Genomic DNA, 23,750 nt, shown 5'->3' with positions numbered 1-23,750 from the left:
AGAACTGTAAGATTGGCAGAGCCCCTGGGAAGCTCATTTCTTAGTCTTTGCATGTAATTGCATTCTCAAAATGGCACTCTTTTTTTTTTTTTTTTTTTTTTCTAACAGAACTACAGAACTGAGAGCAAAATAAGCCAGTATTTTACTCTTGTAGAGATAGTTAAACATATGACTAACCTTAGAATATAACACTTGCATGTGTAGGTCTGAAAATAAGGCAAATGCTTTTCCTGTTCTTACTCTGTAATGCTAGGAACCTTGGATCTTTTCTACAGAAATAAATCTCTAGAAAAGAACAGTGGGAAATTAACTTGAACCACAGAGTAAGGTTTATACAGCAAGTGATTATTATTTATTTTCTTTTGTTAAAGGAGTCACCAAAAAGAATTCATTTACAAGAGTTTGCTCAAAGCTTGCTCTGTGTTTATATTTGATGAAGGATTGGCCACTTCTTTAAAGTTAGAGAAACCTTAATCCCATTGCAGATTGATTCCTCATCCACAGCGACAAATGGCTGTGCAAATGCCTCTGGAGAAAGCAATTCTGAGTCTGCTTTAGAACAGACATTTCTTTCGTTCTTAAGACATTGGGACATAGGTTCAGCTTCTAGTTATTCTACTTATTCTTAGCACTTAGGTGTTGCTATCAACACATCATATAAGAAGTAGTCTTCCCGTAATATTGTTAAAAATGCAGTTCTAGAGAAAAATATTTGACTGCTGTAATTCCTGAGCCCCTACAAAACAAAATGGAGGAAATAATACCGCAAAGCAAGAATCTACTGGTGGTTTGGTGAGGACCAATTTTGTTATTTCTTAAATAAATAATAAGGGCTGTTTTTTGTATGAAAATACAAAATGAAAACAAACAAAAAACATTGATCTGTATGAAACACCTAAGATATGCAATTTTTATGTATTTCAATCAGGAGTGCACCCTTCTAAAAGCAGAAGTCTCTCAGTTCTCTGTCAAAATATTTTTCAGACTTTACTTACATGCCTTTTCAGTCTTGTGTTTCTCTCCTGAGATTTCTGCACGGGCCTCCATCATAATATTATTTTTTTATCATTTTTTATTTTATTTTTTATAGTGACATCCCCATAGATACCCCTATGCACAGCTTTACAGATTTTTTTTTTTTTTTTTTCGTGGCTTAAACAGGGTCTGGCACCAAACTTGTGAAAAACGAATGCCAGAAAAGACAACATCTGCTTAAAGAAACCCTAGTACATGAAGGAGTTTGGAGAGTTTCCAAGGAAAAGTGCCCACTTACTGGCTTATTAGCTTTTATGAAAGCTTCATGGAGCAAAATCTCATCCTCCTGTCAGGAATGACAGACTTCGTTGAGCACGGACATTTGCAACTTGCAAGCAGGTAGTGTGCTATTTACCCCTCAAGATTTTATGGCAGTGGAATTTCAATGGCTTTCAAAGAGCTTTGGCTTGTATGTGGAGATACAAGGAAGCAAAGCTGTGTTCATAAGGCCTGTGCTGAAGCCCCCCAGGGATGGAACAGAGTATCTCTTTTAGGACACCATCTCTTCTCCCAAACTACATCCATAGCAATCCAGCCAGGCCAGTCCTTGCGGAGAGATTCTTAACAGAAATACAAAGATTGGCAGGAATGTTGTAGGGATGGAAGTGTGCACGTGTGAGAAAGCACTGAAAGAAGCAGCAGAACAAGGGTTACAAGAACATCCTGTATTGATAACAAGGGACACCATTCCCATGACACTGCTCCCACGACACTGCACCCAGGAGGATCATAGAGGAATGTGTTGTTTCTGGCATGACCACAGGGCCTACGCTGTGTTCAGGTAACAGCGCAGACAACTTGTCAGTGGAAGATCTCATGCCTTCCTGCCAGCAAGCTTACAGCTACCAAATGTGCCATTCCTTTTCCTGTTACCCCAGCAGGAAAAGACATATCCTTCCAGCAGTGACAAACAGGCTGCCTGAACACTAGGGACTTCTGTGGGAAGGCATGGGGCTGCAACTCCCATGTTTGTTTCCATGGTGTTTTTCCTTCATGGTCCAAATTCCTCTTCACAAGGCACCATGAAGATATGGGACAACTAGACTGTCACCCTCAATTCCAGGCATTCCACGCTGGGGTCTTTGCGTGCAGTCCTCAGGCGCATGCAGAATGCCTGTACTGTGAAACACCCTGCCACACTGCCTATGCTGGCAGTGACAACGCAGCACGTTGGATCCCGTACCTACAACTTCTGCTCCCTTCTGTCCTGGAGCTTCTTCCCTATCCCACTGCCTGTCTTTATTCCCCACACCCCCTCCCACTGAGCTCACAGAAGAGTTTTCATAGAATGAGGAGATGCGGAGAGGGAAAACAGATATTGCCTGAATTGGCCTGTTTTATATCTGTTTCTGGAAAATGGTAAAGCCAGTATCTGAAAGAATACTCTTTTCCTGATTTTTTAATTTTTTTAATTTTAATTTTCATGTTTCTTTGCTTTTACTTAAAGAAATCTCACACATTTTATTCCATTTATTTCTCTTTCATTCCAGCTTTGGTAACATGAGACAAACCCATTTAATTTGGCATATTATATTGCACATTATATTTTAGCCACAATTTTTCAGTGACTATTGTTTCTGAACACTCAGACAGTAAGGAAGTTCATCTGTATGTTTAGCGTATAGAAACAATGATAACTAGTACGGTGTGGCCAGAAAGTGCTCCAATCCATGAATTACAGATGAAAAGTATTATAGTATGGTACACTTCGTTTTTATAAATAACTTATTGGAGCAAGCATGGGAAAAAACAACACATACATTTTAAAGTTACTACTCTATTTTTATTATTATATTTTATCACATATTCTATTTACTACTGTATAATTACAGTACCTTGACTAAACTGTGGCCCAATATTCAAAAGGCAATTCCAGTGAAACTGACAATGACATTAAGAATTCTTTTCCTTCAAAAGGGTTTTCAAAAAAAAAAAAAAAAAAAAAAAAAAGCTGTAAATAGGAAATTGCAATTCTGCATAAAAGAAGGTTGTTTTAGAAAACTTTTTTCTTTGTTAATAACTTCAAAATTTGGCTTTCTGGGTATTAGCAGACTTGATAAAATGTAAAATCTATTTTCTGTCTTTTGTGGGGGCTTGCAGACGTAATAATAAAAGGAATATGGAGTAATGCAAGTATTCAAGATGTCACTTTGAACTATAAAAAATTGTACAAAGTGTTACTTGCATAGAGAAACTAATTTTCATAAAAAAGATACAAGTAAAAATTAACCAATTATAGACATGCAAATCAATATGCCAACAAGACTTCCAAACTGAAGACCACTTCGACAAGTAAAACTGAAGAAAAAAAACCATTCAGTTGGGTTTTAGCATAGATGTAAAAATAGTAATTGCCTTCTTCACCCTTTTCGCTTACACCAGACTGACGATATACTGGATGTCACTTGTTTCCCTGCAGGTTTCTGTCCTCTACAACTGATGCATTTTCCTCAGTAGCAAGCTGTTTTTTCTAACTGCTGCTCCTGCGCCGGTGGAGTTGACAGCTTCACTTTCCATCACACACTGTGTTTACAAGGTAAAATCCATCTTGAGATCAATGTAATTTCACTTCTGACTCAAGTTTCTGATTCATATTTGCTGTAACATTAACCACACGGTAACCAATTTTAACCCTGTGTCTAAATGAGTCATATTGAAAACTACATAATTTTATGAAAACATTAACTGATGGTTTTTAAACAGATTTAAATCCTTTTCCTAATATTTATCTCAGTCTTACAGGGCTGCTGACAGAAGGTCTTCACAGTCTCTCAGGGCTCCCACTGACTCTGAGGCCACTTCTGGTGTTTCTGAACCTACCTTCACACATTGCCATTACACCATTCTTCCCTCATTAGTCCTAAACCCAAATCTTCCAGTCTTAAACCAAATGTTGCAGCCCATTTCGTGCTCTTGTTTTAATTCTCTCCATGCATCTCGCACACCAATCACTGGACTTCATCACATCAGCCCTCTATCCCACAGATGTCCGTCAGCAAGATCAAAAGGAGACAAAAACCAAAACAACACAAACCCCCCAAACCAACCCAAAACAGATGGATTTTAGGTGCCGCTGTCCCACGATCATTTCCTCTCACAGCAAGAAGCTGTGCACCCGCCCTCCCCTCACACGGAGCACTGTGGGCTGCTGCCTGCCTCAGGCAGTGCCTCTCACACACCTGGGACAAACAGGTTGGAAATGAACCCGTGTGGTTGGAAATAATGAACCCTGTGTGTTGTCCCAGCCCCCGCCCCACCTCCCGCGGCTGAAGCTCTGTGGACGCCACGGCTGCCCCGCGCCGACCGTTAACGGCCAGCACGGCGGCACGCGATCGCGGGCGGCTGTCCGTTAAATTTCCCCCCCCTCGCCCAGCGCCATCTTGGAGAAGCTGCAACCCCTGGGGGCAGGAGGGAGGGCGTGAGCGCGGCTTGCAGGTTGAGGGAGGCAAGTTGTGAGGTAAAACGAACAGGTTTTTGTTTGTTTTTGTTTAAATTCGTTTATTACTTCAGTGAGGGCTTCAGTGTAAGACTCAGGTTCTTGTCTGGTCGTTAATGCCTCTCTCAGCTCGTTTCCCTAATGCTGCTTCAGTCTGGACCATTTCTTCTCCAAGTACATCAGTTATGCACCTAACAGAGTTTCTATAATCCAGGAAGTAGAAAGGGCAGTAGCAAGTGAGAACTTTTCAAACCACTTTGAAAATGCTAGCTGAAAAACACTGGTTAGTCCCATAGAAACGACACTCCTCTTGCAGGAAATGTCCTGCTAATGTTTCCATTTAAATCAGCCATACAAGCAGTATGCAACAGTCCCATGCAACTTTTTGTTACTCTTGCTAATTTAGTCAGTAATCACAAAATAAGTAGCTATTTCTGAGGGATAATTTATTCAGTACATTTTTTTCTTCTTTTCAGAAAATGCTCAGAAAATTTCCACTTTTTTTTTTTTTTTCTTTTTGGGGGGGGGGGGGGGGGGCTGATTTTGTGAATTTATTTGGAAAATATTTTCCCTGGATGAATGTTTTATGAACAACTTGTTGTGGATATTCATTATTCAAATTTTAGCATTAATTTAGGATTGGTTAGGTGCCTACATAGTACGGTTTCTGCATCATAATTGAGTGACTTGTGCAGCTTACCCACACATTTTCCATTTAAAGTGTGAATAATCACACTCAGGCATATATTTTGAACTATTTACGCTATCACATTGAAGTTTATTTTTGCAAGTTTATGTAAAGATACATTTTTTATAAAAAATCTAATAAATATTAGAGGATTTTTTTCCATTGCTTACTGATTGCTTACTATTTTCCATTGCTTACTACTTTCCATTGCTTACTAATTGCTTTTTGCTGCCCTAGATTTTCCCTGCAGTTTCAGAGGAGTAAAGCCTTCTTTCACTTCATCTTGAGAAGTTCCTACATTCTGAGAAGCATTTGTCACAGTACACTGCAGAGAGATCTTCATTCCAGTGAAGTCTGTTTATCCAGTGAAGCCCTGTGGGATACTTTGATGAAAGGTATCTCAAGATGTCAGTTTTTTTTTTTCATATTCTTTCTAAAATGGCATTCATCTCTCTTAAACCTAGGAATATATTGATTAAAATGAGGCATTTATGTATGTACGTATTTATATGTTGAATAGAAATAATTTTTCAAATCTGTAAATCATCTTCAGTTTCCTTTAAAGTCAGTGACAGACATACTTAATGCTTACTGAAATAAATGGCAATTCACATTGTGATACTTAAGCATTTTCCTCTAGCATGACAGTGCCTTTTTATTCCCTAGCTATAATTTCTAGATATCCTTCATTACAAGGAGTACAAAACAAATTTGGTAATATTGACCATGTGCAGAAGCTGTATTATCTACAACAATTTTCATAGTTTTCTAATAAGCTTCAGTTAAATCTACAGATTGCTAGTGTCTGAAAAAACATTTGGTTTTGGTGGTTATAGGTGAGAAATGCAGAATACCAGGGAAGGTTTTTCACTGAAGTTACAGCAGAGCAATGCTGTGTAGGGATAAACATTTTGCTTCTTAGGTAATTAAATTCCTCATTGCTGGTCAGCATTGCTAGTTTAATCTGTCTTGGTGCAATTTAGAACCCTATGTCTTCAGTGTAGGAATCACACATTAGCAAGGACTTGGAGTTGTCATGGCAGTGGAGAATCACTAGAGAAAGCAGAGGAAAGAATTTGGGGGTAACGCAGTTACAGTGGGGATGGCAGAGCACTAGCACAAGTTGCTCAAAATGGTTGGGGAGTCTTCCTGCTTGGAGATGTTAAAAAATAATCTGGACACGGTCCTGGGCAACTGGCTCTAACTGATCCTACTTGAGCAGGGGATTGGACCAGATGGCCTCTGGAGGGCCCTGCCAACCTCAGCCATTCCATGGTTCTGTGGGTGCAGGGGAGGGAATGGCATGCTGAAGTAGGGAAAGAATCTGTAGTTGTACTTTAAATAGAAGATTATAGTGAAATCATCAGAGGGTATTATTAGCGTTGTTGTAGAGTAGTCAAATGATTTTTTTATCCCTGATCAAAATCACTTCTTCCTCTGAAATTGCCAGTTGACATACTCAGTGTCTCATCTTGTCATTCAGGGAGATTATGTCATTTTGATGAAAGAGCCATTTATGAATCTCACATACCTACAGGACAGCAGAGCATATTGCCCAGCTGTTTTTGTCTCTATACAGATGCATTATTTCACTTCTTTCAGATGGCTTATTATTTATTTCATGACTGCAGGAGCAATTTTTCTCTGTAATGTGTTCTGTATGTAAGGTAGCTGTGTATTCGTCTCCTGGATGTTTAGGAATATACTAGTTGTTTCCTGATGAGATCTCTCTCTTCTGCTATCGGAGCCGGAACCATTCTTACTGAAAGGGTGCCATAATATCTTCTGGGAGCAAGAGCAGCTGTCTCAAGCTCAACTTGGGCAAAACTAAAGTGGTACTGTCCAAAACACTCATTTTCTTCAGGAAACATGGGGAAGAGTTACACAAGGAAGCACAGTCATTGTCGTTCATATCTCAGATATTGTCTCCTCTGCCAGAACACTGGTATATTGACTGAATCACAGAGTTGATCACAAAGTCTGCCATGGACCTCCAGAAAAGGAGCTATGGAATCCACCAAAGCAAGCTCTCACAGACAAAACTTTTTTTTTTTTTTTTTTTTTTTTGTGAGGCTATTCATAGCCCTTTTAAGAAGATATTTGACTGGCTAGTTTTATTTGGTAGATATGGAATGATATGGCAGAAGTTTTTACTGGCATTTTTGATGGTTAGAATTTTCAGTATGGGTCATTCTATGACACCCTCCACACAATCATTTCCAAACAGCTTCTCCTCAGATGTTTGTCAAATTCCCTGACCAAGTCTCATGCACTTTATAGGAACCTTACAAGAAATTTCAAGCAGTAGTCTATGAAGAACTGACATCCAAGAACTCATTCTCCTGATACTAGAGATTAATCCATAATGCATGCTGCATCTGTAACCCATTTATACAGCAGTGGACACCTCTTTTTATTGTAGATTTATGCAACGTTGGTCCCAGTTCATTGTTTTCTAGTGCTGATTCAATTTTTTTTTTTTTTTTTTTTTTTTTGCATTTCACAATTTTAGATACTTTGCTACTTTTAAGGATTCATGCCACAACATGCTAGTTTTCAGAATTTGAGTTTTTTTTTGATGCACACCTATGACTCCATTTTTGTAATTTCATTTTTATGCATATCAGACATTCCCCGGCTTTTTGTTTCTCCATGTCCAAGAAACACAAAGAGAATTGAGTTTCCTGGGTCATTTTGTCTAGACACAATCTCATCTGAACACTTGATGTCATTGGGCAGTTTGGGTTTGCTCTCTGGGAGAGCAATTCTCACATTCTCCAGGGGATGAGAAGATATTCCATACATTACCATCAGCTTCTGTGTGAGAAGCAAACTGATGTCAGAAAGAGAAACTGATAGCTGAATTAGCACATCATATTAATGGTTATGCTGTTGGATATGGTATATGCCATCTGATGAATGAAGACCAGCTACACAGTAAGGTAAATCTACAAAAGACAGCAACTAAAACGTAAGGAGGTATTGTGTAGAATCATAGAATATCCTGAATTGGAAGTGACCCACAAGGATCAATTACTTAATCAGTTATGTTTAACCTCTTAACTCTACGTCTTCTTTTTTCAGTATAATGTGCTCTAGAAAAAGCTCTGCAGTTTTTTTCTTGTTTGTTTGTTTGTTTGTTTGCTTGCTTGCTTTTTCCTGATAAGGTTTCCATTGGCTGAACAGATTATAAATCAAGAAAAACTTACTGTGATTAAAATAAAAAATGCAAAGGGCTGCAAGTAGCAGAAGCAGTACAAACAGTGGAAGTAGAATCTTAAAAGTGAGAATAAGAATGACGCTTGCTACATACCTCTTTACATCTGAATTGTATAACTTTCCTTGTTGTGGTTTTGCATATAGAATACCAGTCTGTCTGATAGAGTTACATCTTCTGTTTTAGTGACTGATGTAATATTAAAGGAATGACACCCCAAGAAATCAGTATTTTACAAAGTTTAAAACAGATCTTGTTTCCACCGCTTACAGCTTAAATTCCTATCATTTTAACCAAAATACATGTAGGGTGTTTTACAGTGTTTACTGCCAGTTTCTCTTTTTTAAATGACAACTCATGCAGTTATTGATGCTTGGCATGATCTGTAGAGGATTTATGGGAATTGTGCATGTTCATGGAACAGAAGAAGAGACCACCAACCACTGGCAACGAAACAAAGTTATTTTTAGGTTATTAATGTTGCAGATTGCACCCATTCATTTGCTACATCTTAATTCTATCCCATGGGCCGGTAGCATGACATGTTGAGCAAAGGGCAAAAGCACTTGCATTTCATTACCTGGCAGATGTCCGCATTATATAGTTCAGTGCTCCATGGGAGGAGAAGTAAAAGCTATGTATAGGTGTGACCTTAGGCATGCACGGATGCTGCACACAAGTACAGTAATGCTAATCAACCAAGTAAAGCTGCAGTATCAGGGACTAGGTGAGTCAGCAAAGCTTCTGCAGAGAGAACAGCAGGCATAACAGTTGCTAAGATACCAAGGTTGCAACAAAAAAAAAGTAATACACAGTGAGTTTCCTTATTAATAACTTGCTGCAGCATGTGTGTAGTAACAGTGGCACACAGAAAAAACAATGGACATGTAGAGCAAGTTCAGTCGTGATGGAGTAGAGCAGGGCCGTAAGTGGGACTTCTGAGGCTCATCCTGCTGGAAAAACTCAGCAGCAGTGGCAGGCTAATAAAGAGCTATTACATGTTCATTTAGGTTTTGTTGTGAATGTGGCTGATGGCTTGAATTTTGCTGGAAAAGTATGGGTTTTATCAGGTACAATATCTGAATGTTAGCATCTGTGTACTGGAAACCATCTTATGCTCATTAATCCATGTCTAGGATTTGCCTTAATGTTTGGATTTACTGAAAAGATGCTTGTTCTTGTTGACTGAAAAGTGATAAATGATTTTAGTGCAGGAACCAATTTTTAGCTGCAGACATTGTCATTTGCATTTGAAAATAATGTAAATAACACTGTACTTTATGAGCTGATACATAATATTTTTTAAGTAATTGAGAAGTTGGGAGATCTGCCTACTATCCTCAAACAAGCTACTCCTGCATAAAATATATTGTTTTTGTTTTGTTTTGTTTTTCATTGTTTTGTTTTGTTTGCTTATTTGTTTTCCAATTCCTGAGTGTGGAAAGAGATTTATTTTTCTTTGGATGGCTAGTATAGACTATGTGGATAGTAATAATACGGCTTGTTTTTCAAGAAGAAGATGATTACTAAATAGTCTGAGGTCTTGAAAAAACAACTAAGATTGTCCAGATGTTTAGGTTCTCTGACCCGACTTGCATTGTGTTTGTATTGATTCTGGTATAAATGCCAAGCATAGAACAAGTGGTTTTAGTCAAACTAGCCACTTAACATTCTGAGACTTTCTGTAATGCTGACTTTTAAAATGGGTGATGTTTTAATTGCGTTACAATTTTTAAAGAGCATAGTGAAAGCCTTAAGCAAGTTCTGCAGAGCAAGAGTGAGATACTTACCCCTGAACTTTGAATTCTCAAACTCGCTTAAGAGGACATGCACAAGAGGTTGAACAAATAGGTCTTTGTTACCAACAGAAGTATATGGAAGTAGAAAACATAGAATATACAGAAATGGGTGTGGAGGGGGCTCAGAGTGCAGCAGAGAAAACAGAGAAAAATGAGGGTTATGGGAAAAGGAGCATGGATTAGAGAGCAAGCTGAGCATCCTTGGATGCAGTGCAGTTGTTAATTATTTATGGTGAATTGCAGATTAACTGTGCTGTGGATTCAGAGGCAACACTGCAGACTCTGTGAGGAGCCAACACAGGTCTTTCGAGTTGTTTAGCTTAGATGCATTGTGGTGCAAACGTAGCTGTGGAATGGCCATGGCAAGCTTAGCAGATAATGAAAATTTTGCAAGACCTTATTTTTCCTAAAGTGCAATCTGGAAAAACTTGCTTAGATTTGCTGTTGTTCCTTAGAGTTATATTCAGGGAAATAAGGCTTTGGCATATTCTTAGTAATACACTGTACTTCTCTAAGAAGGTTGGCCTGTCACAAGCTGCTTTTGCTGCTGTTTATAAATCAGTCTTTTTGAGAAGAAATACAGTTACCAAATAAACAAAGTTGAATGTGGGAATGACCTTACCTTTGGCTCACACAAAGAAAAATCTTTTTGATCTGTCCTGAATAAATAATTTTCTTTCTTGTGGAAGTGATCTTGTGCTGCATATAGGGTAGAAAGAGAACCTTGTCAAAAAAAAAAAAAAAAATCAAGAAGAGGGAAATTGACCTGAAATTGAACTGTGCAAGAGAGAAACAAATCAAGTCAACCTGTTAGATGTCAAATAAAAGTTGGAACTTTGATGGAGTCAGTGGTTAATCTATGTCTTCAGTGCTGTTGTTCAGCTATGAAAAACAGAACTTCAGCAATAAGCATTTTTACATAAAAGGAAGGCTGGAAGGCTTGGAATTTTTACGGTCTTTGCAAAAGCAATTGTATGCTTGCTGTAGCTATTCTACTTTGCTCTTAGAACCAAGATGTAAAGGGATAAATCTGAAACACATACTCAACCTGATAATTGAACTCATTATATTTACTTTCAGCAATAAATCTCTAAACTATATCTGACAAACAAATTGTACAAATCCCTGTAATCCGAGGGTCTGAAGGACTTCATGATCCTTGATCTAGTGTCTTTAGCTCACAGTGTAACATTCTGTATTCCTGAGTTTACTGACTTATCAGGACAAGTAGGTTGTGCCTCTGTGACAGCAGAATGGTTCTTCAGCTTTTTCTAGTATCCTAAGGGTTTATGTCTAACTCCATGAGTAATTTACACATAACACAAGCAGTAAATATTCAAATTTTCTCCCATTTACTGCCCTACCACTCAGTCCAACATGTAATAATAGCTTTATCCATTTCAGTCTTTTTCCTCTGTCTTCACGTGATCACATCCCTAAGTCTTTCCAGCTAACACTCCTTATGTCTTTTGGTGCAGACAGTCCATGTTGTGTATGGCTCCATATACCACCACTAGCAGTTGGACTAAGATTGGCTCATTTAACCTCTACCTGTACCAAATCCTAAATTGTTTATTCCAGGCTTTTTTTTTTGTCTTCCCTAACACAGATTCCTCCTTTATTCCTTATTATCTAACATGCTTTCTGTAAAATAAACAGGTAGGATACAAGTCTGTTAGAACATATAAGACTAGCATCAGACTGAGGGCAAGATAGTTCCATGTTAAGAGGCAACCAAACCTCTCCTTATGGAGCAAAAGTTCAAATAAATTTATTTTTTGACCAGGTTTCAAAATGTATTAATAGGCTAATAGTCTATTTTGTAGTACTAGAAATAAGCTCACAGGAATCACAGAATCACAGAATTTCTAGGTTGGAAGAGACCTCAAGATCATCGAGTCCAACCTCTAACCTAACACTAACAGTCCCCACTAAACCATATCCCTAAGCTCTACATCTAAGCGTCTTTTAAAGACCTCCAGGGATGGTGACTCAACCACTTCCCTGGGCAGCCCGTTCCAATGTCTAACAACCCTTTCGGTAAAGAAGATCTTCCTATCATCCAACCTAAAACTCCCCTGGCGCAACTTAAGCCCATTCTCCCTCGTCCTGTCACCAGGCATGTGGGAGAACAGACCATCCCCCACCTCGCTACAGCCTCCCTTGAGGTACCTGTAGAGAGCGATAAGGTCACCCCTGAGCCTCCTTTTCTCCAAGCTGAACAAGCCCAGCTCCCTCAGCCGCTCCTCGTAAGACTTGTTCTCCAGGCCCCTCACCAGCTTCATAGCCCTTCTCTGGACTCGCTCGAGCACCTCCACGTCCTTCTTGTAGCGAGGGCCCAAAACTGAACACAGTACTCGAGGTGCGGCCTCACCAGAGCCGAGTACAGGGGGACAATCACCTCCCTAGCCCTGCTGGTCACACTATTTCTGATACAAGCCAGGATGCCGTTGGCCTTCTTGGCCACCTGAGCACACTGCTGGCTCATATTCAGCCGATTGTCCACTATCACTCCCAGGTCCTTCTCCGCCTGGCAGCTCTCCAACCACTCATTTCCCAGCCTGTAGCTCTGCCTGGGATTATTACGCCCCAGGTGCAGGACCCGGCACTTGGCCTTGTTAAACTTCATGCAGTTGACCCCAGCCCATCGGTGCAGCCTATCCAGATCCTAAAGGGAAGGTGAGCAACACAACAGAGAGAGCACTACAGACTGGTATTACCACTCCCCTCGGAAACAAGCAGACCAGAGGCCACCCTCCACAGCGTGTATGGGAAGCCCCAGGGCAGTTACCGTGGTGGTAACAGCCCGTAATTACTGTTTGAAGACTGACCATCAACAGTTTGTCCCTACTCACCACCACCACCACTTCCAGTTCACAACTCAAGCTATCTCAGCTAGGGCCACACACCTCTTCTAGCCCTGGCAAGCAGCTTCTCCAGACAGCACGAAGCTTTTCTACAAGGAAATTGAGCACCTACCCACGTTTCCTAGAGAGGAGGGCCATCAGGTCGAGTCACGGTAAAAGGCATTGCTTTCCCCAGTTCTTTCCATTTGTGAAAGCACTCCACACGCTTCCATGCTCAGACCAACAGGCACGACCTGCACAGATACAGCAGGATCAGGAATGCAGTTCTCATGCTTACCCCATGGCTGTCACCCCATGTTAGCCATGCCAAATCCCACAGACTTGTACACTTGTAGGGACCTAAGATTACCATTTTAGCTGCAGTACCAAGAAATATAATGTGCTGATTCCCCTAAACTTTCGCTCCCTACCTCAGTCTTCACAAATTACTTAAATTATCTATTATCTATATAAATAACTAATACGAAAACCTCAACTTCCATTACAAATCCTATTCTGGCATGAAGTGCAATTGTAGTGAAATTGCCAAGTATAGGCACAGTTTACCTTTGAATAGTTTGAAGTTTTGCCTTTCTGTGTCCAAGTAAGGGTGGTACAAACAAACAAGCAATCATGATGTACTGTCCACGCTATGGTGATATTGAGAATTTTCCAGAGAGCAGTTTCCCACAAGCTTACTGAGTTTGAAATGATATCAAGGATAAAACCCTGCAGATGGCAGTAGTGCTTTATAGTTCAACACTGCAGCACAGGACTTGGTGTAGTCTGAGGCAGAATCCCATACTGAAGACACTGTTTTCCAGAGACTGTTACAGTGACATGTTTTGCTAAGTAGTCAGCATATTACTGATGCTTTATTTATTTATTTAGTTTAGTTTAAAGAGGAAAGTTGTAATACTTCTCAAGTTGCAGAAGGGTGGTTTTGCGCCTTGTGGAATCTCTCTGAGTTCATGATGCAGACATCTACCTCTGTTTCTGAGGTGGGGATTTTTTGTGTGTTTTGCTTTTTTCCAAAATGTTTTGCATCCTTCAGGTTTGCAGCAGGAATTTGACCTAGCTGACTTGGAGTAGCACAGCATACTAATACTTCTGCAACAGCCAGTTCATCTGTAGCAAAATTTAAGTGACTGTTGGAAAAAAAATCCTTTGTGTGGCAAATACCTAGTTCTAAGGACGCTGCATCAAACAGAATAAGTGATGGATTCAAATACCTGACAAAATATCTTTGCTTATCTACTTGGATATGAAATATTGTTTCCCTTCTTTTTGCTAGCTCTGTTGACCTAAGCTCATTTCTTGAGTCTGTCATGCTGCCTAGGCTCATTTGTTCACAATCTAATGCTTTTATATCCTTTTTCTCCTCCTATTCTCTCTAATGCTAATTTATACAGTCCACCTTTACATCTTCGTCATCTCTTTGCAGTTGTTAATGTTCAATTTTGTTAAGGCAGAAAAAATCCAGAAGACTAATGATCAAACAGAACGTTATGCAGGTAAACCTATCTTTATAGTTTCTTTGTTTTGTGATAGTCCTTCTATACCTAAAGCAGAGTTTAGTAGAAATTATGTTTATGCAACACATTAAATATTTTGGCTGTTACTCCACTATCTTCAAGTAAGAAGCTACTGTTTTCACTAGCATTACTTTATTTGTGTGCTTATATTGTAATTTATTCAGGGCAACGACAGTGCCTTCTTACTTTATGTACAAAGTCTCTGCATATCTTGATTGAATGACTGGTGGTTAGCAGATGACTGTTTTGACAGTTTCCTAGCTGGCTTCAACAAAAAGGCACAGTATGAAACAGTTTACTTGCAAAATATATGATAAGCAGAGACTATGAAGCTTGAATATGTTTTTGATTCAAGATAGTGATGTTTTAAGGGCAATTTTGAAGTAAATGGATAGGACAGTTCTGCTGGATTGTTTAGAAGATTTGTTTCTTCAGGACTGAAAACTTTTGCCCTCTGCTAAAATCTCCATATATAGCTAAGTATCTTCTAACTTAGTCTTGGCATGCATTTTTTTTGTGTGTTCCATTTCCTGTCCTGTAATATTACATAATATTATTTGGTGCTAAAGATTATTGAATTTTAACAGTAGGGAAAAAGACCCCTGTAAAGCCTTTGGGATGCTTCAAGATGAACGATGTTATGAAAATTGTTACAAGTTTTACTATTTCATATACTGTGAACTGATGAAAGACAGCAAGGCAGTTACTTCTCAGAATAATATAAAATTTGCCTTAGGTGGGACCATTTTGTTTACTGAACACTTCATTCACTCCCAGTGGAAAACCAGTGATGGCATTTGCTGTTTTCATAACCCAAAGAGGTTGCTCTTCTGCTGACTGGCTGGCTACCCCCTGCTGGCTAAATAGCAAAGAAGTAATATGTGAGAAACTGCCAAAAATAACTTCAGCCATCATCACTGGAGTGCATAGATTCATTCCTACTATAAGCCTGTGTCCCCTACAGCAAATCCATTTGGTTCACCTCCTGTAGTGGTAGCTTACTGCCATGATTCTCTTGGGCATTCCTACTTTCTTTCTTTTTTTTTTTTTTTTTTTTTTTTACTGCGTGAACAGCACAAGAGGACAGAGTAAAGGGGAAGGGAGTAGTTGTTGAAAGAAATCTGTCGTTGTGTAACTGAACTACTGATACTAGCTTCAAATCTAATTTGAAGCTGTGTATTCACTTTGGACAACAAGTGAATATACAGCACGTTAAGCTGTGTGTATGTATATGTATATGGTATACCCTCATTCTGTGTAGTACGTTAGATGAAAGTTCAGTTTGACTCTGATTTCTATCTAGGAGGCCAAGAAGGAGTGCAAAGGGGAAATGATAAGAAGCAAGGACCCATATCTGACCTGTAAGAAGCCAGCTGTAAAACATGGGGTTTGTTTCTTCCTAAAATGCATTCCCCAGCTGAAATAGTACGTTGCGCTGGCTATGTCTGATTATTCACAAGTAGAGAGACATGGGTAACCCCTGTCTCCTTCCTTCTCCACTGATCAATCAAAAGAAGCAGGGGAAAAGGGCAAATCTAGCTGAAAACACTTCTAGAGGTGTACAGTATATGTAAATCAGTGGAGTTAATATGGATAGTTAGTGAATGAGGCTTTAGTGCAGAGCTTCACGGAAACTTTTTCTTGCCCAGAACAAAATCTGAGAACTTGGCTTTTTGAAAACATTGGTGTGGAACTTAGAAATGCTGGTGTCTTGCTACCACTCTGAAGTCTGTTTGACTATTCTAAAGTCATATAGTTATTTTAATTGAAATGTTATATTGAATTATTATAGATAATATATTGGACAAACTTGTGTGTTTCCTTGCTGACTTAACATGTTCTCACTGATGTATGCTTTTACATCAGGAGGTGCTGGTTTGTTATGACCCCAGTAAAAAAGGTGCTTAGACTCTGTTAAGTATTTCTTAAAATGCCATTTATTTGAGCTAACACTATAAAGAAAGAAAGGATAGTATATATAATTTTACATCCCTTCAGATGCTGGGAACCCTGAGTTGCTCAGCACTGAGGAGGGATCTCTGATCAAGGCACTGCATGCTGTGCAGATCCCATCCATGGAAAGGTTATCGAGCATTTTGGTCTTTTGAGCTCTTACAGGATTTTCTTGAAAGAAAACAATTTTATTAATTTTATTAATTTATCTGAAAAAAAAACAACAAAAAAAGATTTTCACATGAGAATTTGTTGCTGCACTTTAGATAAAGGCAAGGACATGCTGGTGGTGTAGTCACTGGCACTATGTGGGAGCTGTCTATGGGCTCCTTTGTTACATTTAGCCAGCTGTTTTTTTTTTTTTTTTTTTTTTTTTTAATTATTTTTTGTTGCCCAGGAATATGCACAGCACAACACCATCCTGAAGGCTAAGCTGTAAGTTCAACACAGCACAGCACCAGCCTGCACCTATTTAGATTAACTGTAAAGTGGATCCTTGATGTACAATGGTCTTCTGGTTCTGACCATTACACTTAGGATAATTCAGAGAACAGCTAATTACATACTTCCCTCCTTCTCTAATACATCTCATCATTCTCATTTTCAGGGACTTAGCCATTGTGTGGAACATGTACATTTCTCTATCCTTTGTTAAGTAAGGCTTTAGAACAATTGCAGTAGGCAGGCTCATGAAGAATTAATTCCAGGTTTTACAATGTACACAGTGTTAGTATGGACAAAATGCTCAGAATTTTAGTCAGTCTAGGAAAGCTTTCAGTATGCCTGGATTTTAAAGATTTAGCAGATCTAGCTTAATACTGAACCTTAGCAATTAATCTTTGTCAAGGGTGTGATATGGCCCTCAGACTAACTGTCATCCAATGCAGCTGCTGTAAAAGATTTTTTTCTAATAACCTTTCTAGGTTGCCCTAGCTTGTTTATATCATATTAGAGTGCGCTAAACTGCAAAGATTTCTCTCCATTTCTGTTACCTCAAGCACACCTAATGAAATGGAAACAGTGCCAAAGTAAAACATGAAAATGTACCATTTACAGTTCAGTTCATATTTGGGGGCAAAATAGTAATTGTGTTAGAAACCATGTGGTCCAGAAGAGGCAACTAAGTCTGGTTTTGCTCATATGGAGTGCCCAAATTCTACCAGAGGTTAATGACAACCTTTTATAAAATACGTCAACACAAAAAGGAGGACAAAGGAGAATCTCCATCCTTTACTGGATGTAGGGGGAAACTTAGTTACAAGAGATGAGGAAAAGGCGGAGGTGCTCAATGCCTTCTTTGCCTCAGTCTTTAGCGGCAATACCGGTTGTTCTCTGGATTCCCAGTACCCTGAGCTGGTGGAAGGGGATGGGGAGCAGGATGTGGCCCTCACCATCCACGAAGAACTGGTTGGTGACCTGCTACGGCACTTGGATGTGCACAAGTCGATGGGGCCGGATGGGATCCACCCAAGGGTACTGAGAGAACTGGCAGAGGAGCTGGCCAAGCCACTATCCATCATTTATCAGCAGTCCTGGCTATCAGGGGAGGTCCCAGCTGACTGGCGGCTAGCAAATGTGACGCCCATCTACAAGAAGGGCCGGAGGGCTGACCCGGGGAACTACAGGCCTGTCAGTTTGACCTCAGTACCAGGGAAGCTCATGGAGCAGATCCTCTTGGGAGTCATCATGCGGCACTTGAAGGGCAAGCAGGCGATCAGGCCCAGTCAGCATGGGTTTATGGAAGGCAGGTCCTGCTTGACGAACCTGATCTCCTTCTATGACAAAGTGTCGCGCTGGGTGGACGAGGGAAAGGCTGTGGATGTGGTCTACCTTGACTTCAGCAAGGCTTTTGACACCGTCTCCCACAGCATTCTCCTCAAGAAACTGACTGCTCTTGGCTTGGACTGGCGCACGCTTCGTTGGGTTAGAAACTGGCTGGATAGCCGGGCCCAGAGAGTTGTGGTAAATGGAGTCAAATCCAGTTGGAGGCCAGTCACTAGTGGCGTCCCCCAGGGCTCAGTGCTGGGGCTGGTCCTCTTTAACATCTTCATCAATGATCTGGACGAGGGCATTGAGTGCACCCTCAGTAAGTTTGCAGATGACACCAAGTTAGGTGCATGTGTCGATCTGCTCGAGGGTAGGAAGGCTCTGCAGGAGGATCTGGATAGGCTGCACCGATGGGCTGAGGTCAACTGCATGAAGTTTAACAAGGCCAAGTGCCGGGTCCTGCACCTGGGGCGTAATAACCCCAAGCAGAGCTACAGGCTGGGAGATGAGTGGTTGGAGAGCTGCCAGGCGGAGAAGGACCTGGGAGTGATAGTGGACAGTCGGCTGAATATGAGCCAGCAGTGTGCTCAGGTGGCCAAGAAGGCCAACGGCATCCTGGCTTGTATCAGAAATAGTGTGACCAGCAGGGCTAGGGAGGTGATTGTCCCCCTGTACTCGGCTCTGGTGAGGCCGCACCTCGAGTACTGTGTTCAGTTTTGGGCCCCTCGCTACAAGAAGGACATCGAGGTGCTTGAGCGGGTCCAAAGAAGGGCGACGAAGCTGGTGAGGGGCCTGGAGAACAAGTCCTACGAGGAGCGGCTGAAGGAGCTGGGCTTATTCAGCCTGGAGAAGAGGAGGCTCAGGGGCGACCTTATCGCTCTCTACAGATACCTTAAAGGAGGCTGTAGAGAGGTGGGGGTTGGCCTGTTCTCCCACGTGCCTGGTGACAGGACGAGGGGGAATGGGCTAAAGTTGCGCCAGGGGAGTTTTAGGTTAGATGTTAGGAAGAGCTTCTTTACTGAAAGGGTTGTGAGGCATTGGAACAGGCTGCCCAGGGAGGTGGTGGAGTCACCATCCCTGGAAGTCTTCAAAAGACGTTTAGATGTAGAGCTTAGGGATATGGTTTAGTGGGGACTGTTAGTGTTAGGTTAGAGGTTGGACTCGATGATCTTGAGGTCTCTTCCAACCTAGAAATTCTGTGATTCTGTGACAAAGTCTAGGCCTAAGATGAGTTTCACTGCTCTGCTCACAATATATACTACTAATTACAACAGCTGCTCTTTTTTGTTTGTTTGTTTGTTTTCCTACCAAAAATTGCATGCATACAATGAAACTGACCATTAAAAGAACAATGTGAAATGTTCAGAAATCCTGGTCTTGTTTCCTCCCTGCTCTTTTACTCATTATTTTTCTTTACATCTGACTTCTTTAAACTTGCCAAGATGAGTAAATCTTTTATTCTCTTTTAACAGTTTCTGGCATCGAAGCTTTGCGTCTTTGATACTTGTTTTGACATGTCTGACCACGTGACTTGTGAAAACTAAGCTGTTCATCTTTTCCACAGTCCTTTGGCGTCTTCTTGCCAGAAGGCAAAGACTTTCCTGTGCATTTTCACTGCCCAGATGCACTCCATGAGCCCTTTGTATTGTTCTCCTGTTTCTGTCTTTTTGTCTTTTCACTTGTTATGCACTCATTTTTTTCTTCCACTAGTCCTTTACATTTTCCTAATGAACAGTAGACAGATTTTGAGGAATTGTTATCCACGTTTATACTACTATCTTTCTCCTATCAGCATTTCATGTACTTAAATACTTGGTGTATTTTATTGAAACTATCAGATGATGGGTTCTTGGTGCCAAGGAGTTGAATCTGATTGCATGTTAAAATTGTCAAGATAAGACAAGTGGATATGCGATTAAAAAGGGACATTTCCATAACTGAACTTTTCTTCTTACTTTTTATTTTCACCTTGATGGAAAAGGTGAAAAAGTATTCAAACACAAAGCTGGCTGTTAAATATGCATTTTCCTAGAATGCAGCCTCCAAACGCTACATTCAAGGCCATGCTGCCACTGAGACACTTTTTTCCCCTCTACCAGTTTCTGGAATATCTTATTAATTAAGCTTTAGAAATCCTAATGGGGTTTAATTTTCAGTCCTATCCTATTATTTCACTCTATTCCTCTTCCATTGCAGCAGTGCAGTAGTGACTTGCTTGCCAAAAACTAGGCACACTTTTGTATCCTATTGCAGTTCTGTACTACAGCAGTACACATAAAATATATGGTTAGTACATACAATGAATCTTTTTTTTTTTTTTTCTTTTTCTGTCTTCAGAAGTGAGCTGGCAGTGTTAAACTTTCTTGTTTAACAAAATCTTCCTCGGTTATGAGAGTCCAAGAAATGAGAACTCTAGAGACTGTGTCTACATCAAGCTGCTGTAGAAGATTTTGTTAAAATTTCCTACCCATACATGCTTAAGCTTACCACTGAGACTTTGTGGAATAACTCCTGGTGGGAATGTGGACTTACAATAGCTCTTGGCTCATACAGGAACAATTATTCACTAATGTCCTTTTAAATAATTTTAAATATAGGCAAACTGTGGTAGTAGCTTAACCAGAAGCATCAGGCATGAAAGCACTAGAGTAAACAGAGTGCTGACATACCCCTACTTTGAACTATTTTTAAAAATGTTAGTTAATGCCTGGAGCACTGCTTACAGTAATGCTCCTGGGATTGTTTAGGCTGGAGAAGAGAATGCTTAGGGAGCACATTATCAACTTGTATAAATATTTGATGGGAGGATATAAAAACGATAGAATCAGACTCTTCTTAGTGGTGCCCTGTGACAGGACAAGAGGTGATGAGCCCAAACTGAAAGACAGGAAAAATAAACACTTTTCTCCTGTAGTTGAACACTGCAAGAGGTTGCCCAGAGAGGTTGCAGAGTTGCCTTCTTTGGTGATGTTCAAAACACAAATGGATACAGCCTTGGGCAACTTGCTTCAGCTGACCCTTCTTGAGCAGGAGGATTGGACTAGACAATTTCCAGAGATTTCTTCCAACCACAATTATTATGTGAAAAACAAAACACCTCTGCTGAGTGAAGTGTCTTCATGTCTAGAAGTTACATTCTTCTGAATTGTGTTCTCTTCTGCATATATCTGTACCGTGTACCCCCCTGCATCTTTAATTGAAAAGAAAAGAAAAGAAAAAAATCCCCAGAACGTTCTAAATCTTAACTGACATCAGATTCATTCCATTATCTGTCAGCTTCATGTATTCCAAAAGCTGCTCCAAGTAAGTATTTGTCAGCTAAACCCTGAGACCTCAACTTCCATCCTCCTGACTGATCCTGCATGTTGAAGTGTTGTTGGTCCTTAGAGTCCTTCCTAACAGCTTGCATTCTGAGTCTAGAATCTGCTATGCCATTCCCTGTATTATATGTACTCCCAAGTTTCTTAATTGCTGAATCTTTCCACACACTGTCATGTAGAGTTTGTGAGAGGAAGTGCCACACATTTGTGACTGTCATCACAAAACAGCCATCTGTTTTCCTTGACAAGTGTGCCTGCAAGTGCCACAGGCTTCATCTGACCATTAGCAGAGATCTCAGCTTTTGTGATGGTATCATTAATGCAAGAGGAATGTTGTGCTGGGCGTTTCTGTAAGTTTTGACCCCTTTCTTGTTTGATAGCTTTCTGCCAAGAGATTTTCCACCTTTTTAGGATCATGTGGCTGCTAGCCTGAAATTCTGTAATGTACTTGAAATCTTGTCACTGTAACTTGCCATCTCCTTGAACTCTTCCAGTTCAGCCAAGGTGAACTGGAAGGGACAATAATTGTCATGGATGTTCTCAGACTGCCTGTGCGGCATGCGCATTTATGCCATTTGCTAACACAGCTATCTCACATTTCATCCCATTTAAAGCTGTCAAGAGGTATCTCTTTGGAAAATCTGTGTGAATATTCTACCATTTTTAAATGTCCTACACACAGACCAAGAGTTAGACAACCTGATTTCACAGGAGAGACTTCTGAATGGAAGTAATTCAGCCCCATGCAGGTTTTCTGTGACATTTATTGTTACCTTTGCCCTTAAGAGGATTCCCCATTTAATTATCATTTTTTTGTCATGTTTCAGCTGGACTTCCTGCAGGGCATGTGGGCTGTAGTAATAGCTGTTGGAGAAACAAAGGGAGAGGTCCACTATGTTGTGCTTTGCCCAGCAGCTAGTCCAGAATGTATGAGTGAAAGACACGTGATCCTGTTACACTATTGTTTCAGATCTCAGAATCTGGGGGCTGAGAGGTAGAGAACAGACCATGAAAGAGAAAGAACAAGCTGGGGAAAGTTCTTGATCTTCCCTACCCTACATTCAAAGAGAAAGACAGTTACTGTAAAACAGGCTATTTCTGTACCATAGGAAACCTTACTGAGAGAAATCACTGAAGACGGGGATAGCCAGAAGAAAAGAGACAATATCTCTATAAACCCTAGAAGACAGAGAATGCAAACTCTCTCTCTCCATTCTCTAGGTGATATCCTCAGATGTTTCTAGAGGTATTCTGTCCCCAGACTTTCTGTTCACTACAAATGCAACCTTTATCATAGAAACCAGGGAAAAGTGAGACCTACCTAATTAACCAGTTCTGGAAAGATTGTTCCCCATCATCATTTCCACTATTTTTTGTCTCACTGCATGTTTTGAATGAATCCTAAATTCCTCTTTATTTCTGAGGGAATGTTCCATTTGCACAAATTAAAAGCTGAAGACATTTTTCTAAAACGTATTAAAACCTATTCCTGCTATTAATTTTATTTCAATACTTTTCAATACTCAGAAATATTAGACAAATTTTAAAACATAAAACCTGATAACTGCAGAATTCATTGCTAATTTCTATAGACTTGCATGTTTCTGGACACAGTTCAAGTAAATGTAAGGATGGAACTGTATACTTAAATAAAGAGAATTTGATTAATAAATAAATTCAGTATTCTCCAGGTTCATATGGATGATCAGTGCAATTCATCTTACCTGTGTTTCTTGTTTTACATTATGTTGCAAAGTCTTCAGTCATCAATATGTATTAGTTCTGTAGAAATTGTAAATATAAAGCTTGAATGTTCACGGTTGAGCAGGAGACATTCCTACTGCCAGATGAAGGATGGGCTGAACTACAGGTAGTCTACAAGCTGCTCAAACTTTTAAACAGAAGGGATGTTAGCATATTTTTTGCCACTGAGTTACAAAAGATTGGAAATGTAATATTTCTGTGGCAGCATAAAATCTGAAGTTGCTTATTAATGCTTGATCAGTACACAACTGCCAAGCTATCTGGCAGTATAAATCTGACCTCAATTTGGCCAGAACACAACAGTGCTTGTGTCAGCTCTGTATCTTATGATGGCTTTATCTTGTTAGAGTGCTACATGACCTGATCTGGCATACACTTACTGGAATAAAG

The 23,750-nt window shown here is 40.1% G+C and overlaps 1 long non-coding RNA gene across 1 annotated transcript in view; it reads left to right on the top strand.

Annotated features, from left to right (window-relative positions):
* Nucleotides 1-4,324: 4,324 nt before the first annotated feature.
* LOC118168559 overlaps nt 4,325-23,750 on the top strand; it is a 92,966-nt gene continuing 73,540 nt past the window's right edge. Inside the window, exons 1-2 of the long non-coding RNA XR_004751646.1 lie at nt 4,325-4,492; nt 5,397-5,554. This is a non-coding gene — a long non-coding RNA (uncharacterized LOC118168559). The remainder of the gene's footprint in view (nt 4,493-5,396; nt 5,555-23,750) is intronic.

This window comes from Oxyura jamaicensis, chromosome 5, assembly GCF_011077185.1.
Source record: "Oxyura jamaicensis isolate SHBP4307 breed ruddy duck chromosome 5, BPBGC_Ojam_1.0, whole genome shotgun sequence".
Classification (NCBI taxonomy): domain Eukaryota; kingdom Metazoa; phylum Chordata; class Aves; order Anseriformes; family Anatidae; genus Oxyura; species Oxyura jamaicensis.
This window is presented reverse-complemented; position numbering and strand designations above follow the sequence as displayed.